Consider the following 12,332-nt stretch of genomic DNA (forward strand, 5'->3'; position numbering starts at 1 on the left):
CTTGTCTGCTATGGACAAGTTTGTCGCTATTAAGTTTTAATGAGTTTAACAACAAAGATAACTCGGTCCTTTTCAATTTTAGAGAGTCTAAAAAGGAACGTAAAGGAAACTCCAAAATTCCTTTTTTGTCATCTAATCCCTTAAGTCCGAAAAAGTATAAAACAATACAGAAGGGATGAATTTTCGATACTTTTAACGAGCCGAACAAAACAAGCGCTTGATCTTTTTGTGTAATAATCCCTCAGGCCCAAAAAGATTAATATTTAGAGGAGAGATAGCACTTTGAGTCCCTTTAACAAGCTGGAGAGGCCAATGGCTCAGCAATCTTTTCATATTTTACGAGTTAGTTGAAAAGAGCTTAAAGGAGACTCGTCTTTTGAGGAACGAGTGATAAAAATGGGTAGCAGCTGATTCCAGGTAAGGTTTGGAATTTTCCAATCATGGCAATGTTACAAGGATGGCTAGTGGGATCACTCTTCGCAGTTGTTCCTCAAAAGGGGTAAACAATCAAATGGAGGTGAATGATCAGCCAATACAGAGTGGAGGTGATGATGAGAACACGAACAAGGCTTTAAAGGCTGAAGTACTACATTCACGACGGTTATTTACCGGGAAATAGTTCATTTTTTAATGAGCTTAAACACGGGGAGAAACATTTTCTCATGACTTATGTTTATTCTTTAACGAGCTTGAACTATGTGCTAAAACTGCTCGATGCGGGTTTATTTTTTAACGAGCTTGAACCCTGCAGTAACACTGCTCGTGATAAGTTTGCATGCCCCCAGCATAATAACGCAAATCGAGGTGCATGCCCCCCAAGCTTCATTGCATTCAACTCGATGGTTGGAATGAAGGTTTACCTTTGAGATTTGGAAAGGGGATTTGTTTCATTTTTTAATGAGGTTGACACAGTAAAAGAACTATCCTCATGACTCCTTATTTCATTTTTAACGAGGTCGACATGAGATAAGAACTATCCTCGAAGTCCACTGTGTTTACAGTATTTGGTAGAAAATCAAAAATTGAAGGATGATTAAGGTCACTGGAACTATCTTCCTTACAATTCGGAAGATGGGAGCGATTGTGGTAATCTTCCCATGGTGCCTCTCCTATCATCATTGATTGAATGATTCCTTCGTCTGTAGAATGTACATGCGACCAAGGATCTGAAGAGGTGCCATATTCCTTAGACCTATCTATCCAAACACTCGATGAGCATTGATTTGGGGTTGCCCCCCAGGCCAAGAAAATTGATTGCTACAATATTTCTAAAATGGCGATGATCCATGCTGACAAAATGTTTAGGAATCTTCTGAATCCATTAGATATAGAAGATTTCATATTGCAGGTTTCCACTGTGGCCACTTCCGCCAAATTACTTGGAGGCAATATGGAAAAAGTACCCATTAAGGCAGGGTCTTTTAGGAGGCCTACTCCAATATTTTGAAGTGAATGATTGATTCCATGGATCATTGGAATGCTTCCCGTAACTTGTGAACTGTTGGGGAGAAATGTTTGTTGGTCGATGATTGTAATTCCTCCTTGGAAGGGAAATGCAATCTTCCTGAAGTAGGTCGACACAACTGCGGCCATGGCATATATCCAGGGCCTTCCCAGTAGGATGTTGTAATCGAGCTTTTTGTCGATTACTTCAACATCAATTTCTACCGTTTTGCCCCCGAGTTCAACTTGCAAGTTACTTAAAATCTCGTATGGAGTGTATGATCATCCATCAAATGCTTTTAACATCGTTGATGATCGCGACAAGGGTGGTGAGCCTAAATTTTTCCAGCAACTCATCGACATAATACATGTAGATGCCCCCTCATCAATAATTTTTCGATGAACAGTTTTGTTGAGGGCTTTCACTTGAATAAGGAAAGCTAGTTGAGCTGGTAACTCAGGGTCATATCCTTTGTGATTAAAGGATACAAGATTGGAATCCGTTGGGTCAATCCCACCTATTACTGATAATAGAACCTACTTTTGGGAGGGGAAATTTTACGGTACCTCAAGTGTCGACATAACGAACGGCGATTGGGCCGGGTCCTCTACTATATTATAATTCTGTGCTATTTTGGCACGAGGATTAAATGTCGATTTGTGTACTACTCCCTTTGGCGGCTTTATCATTGGTTCAGGAATGATGGGTGGCACAACTTCGATCAAAGTTGTTGTCGAACTACTAGTTTGTTCATTAGCCTTGTTATTCGACAGTTGTGGATTCTCGTAATCTTTATTCCTTGTCAAAGCATCATTTTGCTGCTCTAAGATCGACAACATAAGCACTTGGGATTGGGAAGCATTTTGATTAGCTACTAGTTTGGTTCTCAGGTTTGGAAACGGATCAATCAATACTGCTGAGGTTTTTGAACTCTTAAAGAGTTTCTTAACTTCAGCTTTATGTGGACAATCTCTCGTCCGATGATCCTCATCACATATATGACACCCCGCAAGGGGTTTCCTTTGCCCAGAAGGGTTTGCAGAAGCTTTTTTAGGAGATGACTCATCCTTCTTCTTTTTTCTCCCTTTCTTTTTCTTCTTGCCTCCTGGTTGCTTCAGCTGTTTTCCCTTGTCAATCGACACGGCATTTACTTCCGAGGCAAGAAGTTCCTCTTTTACATTTTGACCGGAAATCTTACGGGCCTTTTTAGATGTAGCCTTTGTCGATTTCGTGTCTGTTGTGCCAATCATGCCATCGCCGGCATGAGAGTCATTGTTTGATTTAGGAGGAGGAGGGACTGAGAATTCCGGTCTAGGAGCATCAGGTATTTTACCGTAGAGCGTGCCAGACTGAGTGTAAATCAAGTCCAAATATTGTGCACGAGCGATAACCTGCTCTTCGGTGATGACTCCTTTTTCCACATCTTTCGTGATGGAAGGCAATAATGACTTAATAAACCATTCAGCTAAAAGCTGATCAAGAACATACGTTTTTACCATTCTACGACGACGTCGCCACTCATGTATATGATCAGATATGTGAGTGGTCGTTGTTTGTTTGAAATTGGTAAGAAGTTTCGTTCCCGTTTCGTACCTTATCGGTAACTGAAAATGGGTTAAAAAGGTTATGGCTAGGGTACTGAAGTTGTCAAATGAATCTATGGGCAATTCAATATACCATTTTGCTGTCGGACCAGTTAATGTCCTCTAAAAAAGGCGAAGCCTAATCGAATCATCGTTTAAGGTGTTAGGTGAACACCACAGATGAAAGGTCATCACATGATTCGACGGGTCTTCACCCGGATTTCCATTAAATTTAGGAATATCTGACGGAAGTTTATGCGGAATCACCAGCCACCAAGGGGCATAAGCAATTGGATCATTCGTCAGCCGGTTTAGATCTGGTAATTCTATAGTTGATACAAAGGGCAAATGTTGATTCAGGTTAGGCAAAGCATACCTAGGATAAGATGGAATCGCCTGAGCAGTGGGTCTTTGCATACCAGCATAATATATTTGATGATGGTAACTTTGATAACGTTGATGGGCATAACCATTATAGTATGGTTGTTGATAACCGCTTTGGAAATGCAGTTGCCCATTACTTACAAAGAATTGTTGCTCAGGTACTTGATATGATTGCTTGAATTGCGGTTGTTGAGATTGAACCAGCCCTGGTTGTTGGACCATTTGTTGTTGTCCAATACTGGATGATTGACTAAGATGAGGAGTCATAATACTTGTTTGAGCCTGAGTCGCTCCAGATAAGGAGGCACTAACCTGAGGTTGTGATTGAGTCATTGAGACAAGAGGCTGTTGTATTGCAACCTGAGAAACTTGGGGTTGGCATACAACAGGTAGCGCTTGTACTTGCGACGCAGTCACCATAGCAGGTATAGTGGGAATATTCGACACAGGGTGGACTGGTTGCATTGAATATACAACCCTTGGTTGTTGAGGCAGTATTGGTACCCAACCGCTGGATGTAATTCCAGTTTGACCTGAACTTTGTTGTAAACTCCCATATGGTTGTTCTCCGGGAGGGAACAACGAAATTGCATACTGCCCTCCATATGGTGGCAATCTAGTACTTAAAGGGTAGATTGGCCTTTGAAGACACATTGGATCAATTTGTTGAGTTTCAACATAAGAAATACCAAATGATAATCTGGATGAAGAAATAGGAACTGACGATGTCGTCGAAACAGTCCCTGATTTGACTCCGGCTTGTTGTTGATAACTTGCCAGGACAGATGGTATACCGGCGAACATCGTTGGAGTAGCAGCAGGAGGCTCTTCCGCTACTGTGTTAGATGACACAGTCCTGGATGTCGACAGTTGTTCAAACATATCTAGTCTATCCAAAATATTTCCTAGCATTTCTGCAAGAACTTGCGATGAAGAGAGACTAACTTCTAAGACCAACGAGGGAACAATGATGTTATTCCGATTAAAATAAATGTTAGATGACACAGCTTGTTTTTTCAATTTTTAAGAGTCGAGAAAAAACAAAATATTACTCTAGTCGCCTTCAATTTTTAATGAGCTTGAAGTGACAAGTGCTCAGATGGACCTTTTCCGTTAAGGAGTCTGAAAAGGAATGAAAGGGACTGCTCTGGAAATCTAGGTAGAGGGATTAGCAAACCAATCGCAAAACTGCAGAATACTTTTTACGGTACGGCAGCCAATCTTCCCGAATGTTGTGTTCAGTGCATTGCGATCGATAGGGCGGCAGACACGGCTTCCTATGGATAAAGGATTAAGCCTATTGTGGTCTCCCAAAATATACTCGACGGTACATGGGAGAACAAGTCCGTACTGGCACTTATCGTCTTAAAGTGGAGGAATCACCCAACCATCAGTGAGAACAACAGTTACCAGGCTTTACGACGTCGGAATACGTCTCTAGCCTAGACTTCTAAATGTTGTGTGTTAGGTTCCAAAGCGTTGTTAGATTCATTGAATTTATTTTATAGTTGATCTTGTTTATGAAGTTTTCCTTTCAGGTTCACCGCGAGATGTAGATGTGTAATTCCTAAAATGCAATCTAAGATGATAAACAGTCTTTTATCTTCTTTGTGCAATGAAAATCCTAAATCACAAAGAGCAAAGAGCACACTCTAAATGCACTTTCCTAAATCAAACCAATCAAACAGTCTAAATGCAAATGCACATGCATGTATTTGTTTTCGAATTTCTTAGTATGTAAATGATAAAAAGAAAGTTGATGCACAAATCTGAATTACTTTTCAAGCGACAGTTATCAACAAGTTTCTTTTCGAAATCAAAAATGGAGGCAATCACAACACCTTACGATTTGGAAATGAATACTCGTTTTCGACACTAGAAAAATTACAAATTCAGACCAAATACAATAGTAACAGGATAATCGACTATCTACAACAATCAAACTCTTTCCTATGCCTAAAAACGACACTTGCGACGCTTTCAAATCAAAGGACGACAATACGATTACATTACTTTTGCAAAGGAGAATTGAAAATGATCCAACAAACACACAAAAACATTTACAGTTCTTTTGTACAAAGGAGGCGGAATAACAGCAAAGAAAAGGGGTTTCAAACAGAGATACATTGATCACAGGAAGCAAAATTCATGAATAGAACTGGAAAGGATGAACTACAGAAACCAAAACTGAACAATGTCTAGTCTGATCAGCGCACCTGTAACACAGGGAATTTGAAATGCAGCGCACCTACTACACTTGAGAAGTGCGCTGAATTTCAGAGTCACAGAACAGTACCTGCGCTGGGCCAGAGACGAGACTTTTCTTGGGTTCTGGGTCACAGTTTGCCGTTCAGTTCATGGGTTTTGGCCGAGCAAAAGTAATCAGTAATGCAACAATCAAGGGTAGATCTAAGGAGGATCTAAGAGCTATCACAAGGGCAATCAGAGAGTTTGTAAATCAGTTGTTTAATTTATAAACAAATCCTGGATATTGACTGAAGCGGCATTTATCTACTTTGCATTTGCATAGCAAATGCAGTTCGAAAGCTACCTGGCTCGACTTCAGGCTCCGTCTGTAAGTTTATAAAATAGACAACAAAGAAGATAAACAAACAAACTAATTCGTCCCCAGCGGAGTCGCCATTTTGTTACAGGGAAAAGTGTCTACACAGAACTGCTTATCCCACTAAGGTGTGATAGCTACCTTAGAAACAAACAAAGTAAAGCTACTTTCGTTTTTCCTTTATGAAGTATAGATGAGAGAAGAACAAAGAAGACCAACCTCTGTCTTGCGCTAATCTCCTAGTTCGATTCCTCTCTCTCTTGATAGTTTTTCGCTACTTGTTCCCTTGCACGCCCAGCTTCACCAAGTACCTGTAAGATCACAATAGCATAGCACTATACAAGAACATGGATCTATAATCATAAACAATCTAGGATCAGATGTAAATTGACCATACAAATGCAGCAAATATGAATGACACAAGAGTATGGAGGAAAACTTGAATAGCTTTTATTGATAAACAAGAAAGACCCAAGGGGAGTTACAACCAGTTGTTCTGACCCAGCATCATTCTCTCAGCAAGGAAGCCCCTCTTCACCTCATACAAAGCTTAGATCACCCAACAATCTGATGTTGTCTCAAGAAACCAACAGTAATTCCTTACAATATGCAAAATTCCAGCCTCCTGGATCTCTGGGATGAGGGATCCATATATAGATATCTGCAAGGGAGATGAGTCAGCTTGTGATTTGATTAGTTTCTTCCCTCTGATAGTTCATGCTTCCACTTGGAGACTGATGATCTCTTACTCATCCTTGGTCGAATTCAGAGAGGCAAGTGTCACAAGAGAAGTTTCTAGAAGTTTCCATGCCTCTCCACCTCGCGGAATGACACTGCCATTTGTCATTTCTCACCCATCGCACCCCATAGAAGGGCTTTTTGAAATGAAACGCACCTACACAGTGTGTTTAGGTGAGATGCAACGCACTTTTCCTATGGAGCAGCTGAAATGATCCTGTTTTGACTAGTTCTGAGCAGTTTTTCATGGAGAACTTCTGGGAGAAGCTGTAATCAGTTGACCTTGTTCTTTTAGGGGTTAGAACAACACTTTTAGGGACTTAGGAGCCCTTGGTTTATGGACATTTCATGCTTGGGGTTGTAGTGCCCAAAAATGTCTATAACATCGATGAAGGGGCCGAACCAATGCGCTGGTTGCAACGGAGGAAAGAGTTCGATTCAGCAAGATGTCACCATGAGGTGCATGCACACCATCATGTATGACCAAGCTTGGCATTAGCTGACCACCTTCACCATCACAATCATTTCAAAGATTTGGTCTCATCACAGTGGAGCGAGTGTCAGTGATGTCTTACAAGGCTTTCTCAAGCCATGTTGTCTCACATGAGTACATCTGCATTGTAATGTTGAGTCGTGTCAAGTGTTAATGGTTGGATGTAACAGTCATAGAGTAGGTGAAGAGTCATGAGGGTAGTTGAACTGTCATAAAAGGGAATGTCAAGGGTCACCCCACCGTTTGCTATAAATAGTCCCTCATAACTCATTGTAGAGGCTTTTGGTTAGCCAAGCTTCTACTAAGACTATCTTGAACAAGGATTGGATAGTATTGTAATGCACCTTGGCTTCTCCATTGCATGGAGCTAGTACATCTCTTTGGAGGAGCAAGCGGATGTGGCTATATCGTTTCATTGTTGGGGCTAGCAGGTTTACATGGATTTATTGTATGATTGTGAATTACACTTCTTTATGTAATAAGAGCCAGCACATTTTCATGCATATGTTGTTATTGTAGTTGGATTGCTCCGGTTACTTTAATGATATATGTTGTTTAACTTACGTACTTGTGTATGAACTGATTCACATGCAATTATATGAATCTTGTTGTTAATTTGTTGCATATGTTGTTAATGTTGTCACCATCTGTGTCGACTTCTCTATCCGACATTAGACAGACGTTTCACTTGAACCTTGCTATAACAACCATCGCACTCGTCTCGGACTGTTTTGTGAGTGTTGTACGTGTTATGTTACCTTGTATGATGTAACTGTCGCATCCGAGTGGACTACTTCGCCGGAAGCTGTGCATGTCCTTTTTGTTATGTGTTCCTAGCCGAGTTGGAACTAATCCCTTTCAACTTGGAACTCACCTTCACCTCATTTCCCTTTCAAAGTGTTGGAACCTTTCATACCCCCTCCTTGACTCACTGCATCAGTCACACCCTTATTACTGACAGAGTTATCTTACTTGCCTCTGTGCGACATGGCGGTCAAGGCATTACCTTACGACCCACTGCTGGGACTCCTACTCCAACGGTCTGAGGTCTAATTGGGACTTCTTGCGAGGATATCCCCTTGACATGTTGGTGAGTCCAGTACCATAAACAGACTGGAATTTCATGCCTTTTGGTTTAAAGCATGCACCATCCAAATTCCAGAAGCTAATGGATTAGATTTTTAAGCCATACTTCGATTGGCTTATTGTATATATAGATGATGTACTCATTTTTTCAAAATCTATTGAAGAAAATTTTAAACATGTTCATAAATTCTCATAGATAATAAAGAATAATGGTCTAGTACTAAGGAAGAAGAAAATGGAGTTATTTCAAACAACCATCAAATTCCTCGGCCATAGTATTGAAGATGGGAAGATCACACTACAGAAACATGCATTATATTTCGCTGAAAAATTTCCTGATAAGATTACAGATAAAACGCAGCTACAGATATTCTTAGGATGCCTAAATTATGTTAGTAATTTCTATAAAAGGGTGTGCTTTAGACCGAAGCCTACTTAACTAGAGGTTGAAAAAAGAACCAGTACCATGGACTAAAGAACATACTGTTGTAGTCAGGAAAATAAAATACAAGGTAGAAACTTTAGCCATTCTCTATATTGCACATGAAGATATTCCAAAAATTGTAGAAAGTGATGCCAGTAATATTGGATGGGGAGAAATTTTAAAGCAAATAAAAGATGGAGAAGAACAAGTCATACAATTTGCCTCAGGAAGATGCAATTTGGTCCAACAAAATTATTCAAAAATTGAAAAGGAAGTCAAAGCAACTTGGAATTGTATTGACAAGTTTGATCTCCACCTTGTACATAAGAAATTTTTACTCAGAACAGATGCCTCTGCACTCAAAAAAATTCAGGCAAAATACATTAAAAATTCTAGTGAATCCAAGTTTGCTAGATGGCAAGCATTGTTTGCAAATTTTGATTTTGATGTTGAGAATATAAAGGGAGAAAGAAACTGTCTAATGGATTTCTTGAGTCAGGAGTATCTAAAAAAATAAAATCATCTAATGGTTATTTTCAATGAATGGGACCCTACAACACAGCAAGAAAAACTTAGAAATATCCCAGACAATACCTCATGGCCAATCTATGCGAAAAAATGGGAACCCTCTTGGCAATTAAGAAACACCAAAGTTATGGATGCAAATCTATAGCCTCATAAAGACTTACAACACCTTGTACCAGAAATAAAGATTTACCCTAAGTCCAGCACTTGGATACATGATATGGTGGATAAGTTCAATGATGTATTATAATCTTTCAGATGAAGCATTAAGGGAAAGTTTTCATGATATCAGTCTGATATGGAATGAGGGAAGAAATAGAACTAAACGTTCCATAAATATTATACTATCAATAGAACCAGATATCTTGAACATCTTTCAAGAATAATGTGGCCACAAAAGGATCCGAACCTTGTGTTTCCTGACATTGTCTATAATTTCCAGGGCTATAAAGATCTCTGGTCAGATCTCTTATGCAAAGAAGAAAAATCATAAATACATTACACATTAAAATTTGGACCTGTCTTCCTTACACAGTTACTGTTACAACCAACTTGGTCATAGGAATGGTGGAGATGGTATGGGATAAATATGACTACTATGGATCCAAGGTACTTTGAAAGAGACTTTCAAATTGATTGCCAAGAGTGCATGGAGTGTAATGGCATGGAGTGTTTTCACCTTCCCTGTAAGACGATTGCAAACCTAAAGAATTTTTCTGATGATTACATATTAGCCTACTTCATGAGAGGACATCATCATTGGTTAGTCTTAACCAAAGTAAACCATCAGGTTATCTTTGGGAAACCAATGATTGTCTTAAGGATTTATACAAAAGCATGGGAGGCTAGTGGAGCATAACACCATAATAATGGTCGATTCCTTGGTACAAACCCATTGGGAACGTAACTTAAAAGACTCCAAGGGTTCTCGTGGGCTCCTCCTAAAAAGAATGCATAATGTACAGTAGTGTCTTGTCACTTGACTTTGATAGTGACCGCTTTTCGTGGGATTTTACGACAAAAAATCTCCACATTGTAAATATCTTTTCCGTAGGATTTGGAATAATTCTGATTTTCGAGACTCAGAGCACTTCTCCAACTTTTGGTGTGATTTGATCCACATCTTGAAATCTCAGTACGATTTTTTTTTGGTGTGATTTGATCCATATCTCAGAATCTCAGTACGATTCTCTGATGTTTGTCCCCTTCTCATCCTATAAAAAGAGAGAAGTAAGGCTCATTGGGGCATTCGAAGTTGGAGAGTCTAAGAGTGAAAATATTGTTGTTTGAAGTTTGAGATAATCTTCCTACTTTGCATTTGTGAACGTCTGTGTTCGATCTGCTTGCATCACGAAGAAAGTCTCTTTAGAGTTGAGTTTGAAAATCCTACGTATCAGGGCCTAACAACCCTGGTAAGAACCTAAAGTGGCTGAAGTCATTAAGTTTGAGTCTGTGTTTGTTTTAGAAAGTTCAAAGACAGAGTCTGCAAAGGGCTAGGTAGCCTCTGGAGTGCATCTTAATATAAGGTGTATCATCTGGTAAATGCCCAAGCAGTCGATCTCTGATTGAAGTTTCTCTAAATCTTCCAACATTGTAATTCATCTTTTGAAATCAATAAAAGAGAGAAGTTTTTCAAAGTGTTCTGCATGAGTTTATGTTCTGTTATGCTATTTTAAATATTCTGTGAGAGGAGAGGTTCATCTGAGGTTCATCAAGGATCGAGGGATGTTTTTCTCGTGTTGGCAAGAGGTCGTTGAAGAGCGTTATTGCGTGAAGATCCAGAGGTTCGTGTAAGAGTTTGTGTATTCATCACAGAAGACATAGAAATTGTGGTGGTGGCACAAAAAGGCACTATCTTTCCAACTTGTGGGGAAGGCATGAGGGATAAGACTGATAAGGAATTTCAATACTAATTACATATTTTTCAGGATCTCAGCGAGATACCGACCATCAGTTTAACGAATAGAGACTCTTCCAAAAAATATTTTTTGAAGAAAATCCCATTACATTACATGACATTCATTTAAGCATTTAATGCTTTTCTGACTCCCATGAAGCGTCGAAATCCACATGCAACAAGCTTGACAAACCATTGACCACTATTTTTGGCAGCATTTTTAGGTGGTCGTATGCCTACTGGTACTTCCATTGGGTTCCCAATTGTCCCATTTCATCCATATCCAAGATGACCATGATCACCTCTTCCATCAGAAAATATTCGTCCAATGGTCTTGCATGACACATGTAACTGAGTGTGTTTCCACACAAGAGACCTGTGCAATGGTTTCACCTACAAGGAGATGCACCTTTTGTGGCACCATTTGGCTACTTTTTTCATCACCAAATCATAACCTTCCATGCTCACCTATGCCCCATGCATATACCTCTGCATTAGTTGTTAATGCTATGGAATGTCATCCTCCTACTATAATATCAACCAAAATGAGACCAGAAAGTCCCAAGTTGGACAGGAATAGGCTATGAATTTGGCTAGATGTTTCCTATCCCAAGTTGTCCATATTCAATGTTTCCCCACGCCCAGAATTTCCTACAGATTAATGGATCCCCACCAATTTAGCATGGAGTATGGAGTTGCAGCTATAGCTAAGTTGATTGCTCTGGCAACTGAATTGTTGCCGATGATTCTACTCAAAATAAAATGAAGGAATTGAGACCTATATCCACCAGTGGTTGGCACTATGGTGAACTCCATTTTCAATTTTAATCGCCTACATGATTTTCTAGTTGATCACCATGAGCGCTATAAAAATTACGCAATAGCTTATCCTACCTTCAGCTATGTTTGTACCACCGATCCTGCAAATGTGGAGCACATGCTTAGATCTAATTTTTCAAACTATGTTAAGGTTTATATCTTAATATATTATTTGTTTTACCACAGTAACTCTCACTATATTTTTTCCCATATGTTTTTTTTATCACATTAGCTCTTACTATTCTTTTTCACTATATTATCTATTTCTTCCTTAGACATCAGATTGCGATATATCATAATTTGCTTGTTCGTTTGTCAAGGAAAGTTCAACCATGAAATTGTGGAAGGCATTTTGGGAGATGGTATTTTCATCATG

General features: G+C 39.4%; 1 pseudogene; it reads right to left on the reverse strand.

Moving 5' to 3' along the window:
• Nucleotides 1-11,263: 11,263 nt before the first annotated feature.
• Nucleotides 11,264-11,953, reverse strand: LOC149233365 (ultraviolet-B receptor UVR8-like; annotated as a pseudogene).
• Between the last annotated feature and the right edge of the window lie 379 nt (nucleotides 11,954-12,332).

Source organism: Pinus tabuliformis, chromosome J (genome assembly GCF_031772625.1).
Source record: "Pinus tabuliformis cultivar Carrire ecotype Pingquan chromosome J, CPIR1, whole genome shotgun sequence".
Lineage (NCBI taxonomy): Eukaryota > Viridiplantae > Streptophyta > Pinopsida > Pinales > Pinaceae > Pinus > Pinus tabuliformis.